We start from the raw sequence: 1,834 nt of genomic DNA, 5'->3' as shown, positions 1-1,834 counted from the left end.
GTTGGGGGAGGGGGGGGGGGGGGGGGGTTCAGCGGAGGGCAGGGGTAAGGGAGGCCACAAGGCTGCAGCTGGGTTGAAAACGGATCGGTTGAAAGTTGTTTCTGCCTGTTGTTCCCTTTCTCAGTTCAATTCAAGACTGACTTGTTGGGGGTTGTGTTATTCTGAGTGCTGACAAACGTCTGCTCCTTCATTACAGAGCCTGGCAGAAGACATAATTGCAGTATCCATGCCACACAGATCATGTTACTGTATCATAAAGTGTTTATTATTAATCACTCACAAATTCATGTTTTGCTAGTATTAACACCACTTTGTGAGAAGGAAAGATAAAAGAAAGAATATCAATGTGAACCTCTTTAAAAACCTGCAGTGCAAGCTTACCAGTGAAACTAAACTTATTGATTTACCTTGTAGTACGACGCCGTCATCCTGCAGGGGGAAGAAGACTCACAAAGCCACTGCTCCTTGTGTACACTTCAATCAAATCCAGCACTGCTCCTTTCCTCGCCTCCCTCATTATCAGTCATCTCCTAGCAAGAAGTCACTTGGAGGGGACGAGGGAAAAGGGAGGGGATGAAAGGAGCATTTGGAAAAAGTAGTTCCACTTGGAAACACCAAGATCTGGAAATGCCTCCAAAAAGGAGCACACTATCCCATTTAAGGATACAATTTCATCAACGTCCATAGGGGGAATCTCAAAGGGTTTTATTTTTATCAAGACCATCCTTAAATAGTTTTCTTCCGCTCCATTAAAGTAGTTCTCCTGAGAGAAGCATGGCATTTGATCAAGCTATACCTCGCACACCTTCTGGAAAGTATACACTCGAGCATCCTCCACTGAAGGAGCCTTTCTCTCATCTCTGCATTGCTATGACAACGAAACGGCTTTAACACCTGTTTCTGGACCACAGAGAGAAAAGGAGAAGAATTGATTTTGAACTTTGGGGCAAACCCTGCTGTCACACACTACCTGATTATGTCTCACCTGCTTGTTGCTAAAGAGACGGTAAAAGATTACGTGCATCCGAATCAAGTATACGTTAGCGCCCTTTGAGTTATTGCACTTTCTGCTGTGCTGCCAATTCAATGAGATTTCATGCTTAAGAGCTATAAAGTACTATATCAGAGTGAGAAGGAAATTCTACAAATTTGTGAATGCATTCATGCTTTGTTTAAAGATCATATAACAACCCATGTTATTTGGAATAAGCTAATTAGATCCATCTGGACAAATGCATCTTAAGGATTTGAAGAATGCATCCTGACCGAAATGTAGTTTTTTGTTCACTAAAATGTAGCTTAGATTAATTTAAAGTTGTCAGGAGTACATCCTTCATGACTATTTAGCACAGTAGAGACAGGGCTTTTGGTTAACAATTCACCCACATCGAAATGTGTTATATCATTTTTTTATTTCTCAATTATCTTTTTCTTATCTAATCTAATTTAACTGTGCAGTACAGGGGGGAAATGGGTACACCTACACTTGAGATTGAAATAAAATAACTTTTCCCATGTCCAAATAACTGATCGAGGAAGAGAAAAGAAACAATTAAAACAGGAAATATTCTGGTTCTTTCAAAATAAAAGAATGGCAAAAGTTGTGAAGCCCAAAAAAGTGTGCAACATGAATTTCTACAATTTCCTTTCATCCATTAATATATTTTCTAATTTCTATGTCATCTTTCTATTTAATGATAAAGGTATGTGAATTAAGGATGGACAAAAAGTGATTTTAAACACAGCATCTATGGTACGGAACGCATCAATGCATGCAATTAAGTTCCTAATTGTTATGTGAGATTATAATTGTGATAGTTGTGTTTCAAATAGT

The sequence above is a fragment of the Trematomus bernacchii genome, unplaced genomic scaffold (genome assembly GCF_902827165.1).
Source record: "Trematomus bernacchii unplaced genomic scaffold, fTreBer1.1, whole genome shotgun sequence".
Lineage (NCBI taxonomy): Eukaryota > Metazoa > Chordata > Actinopteri > Perciformes > Nototheniidae > Trematomus > Trematomus bernacchii.
This window is presented reverse-complemented; position numbering follows the sequence as displayed.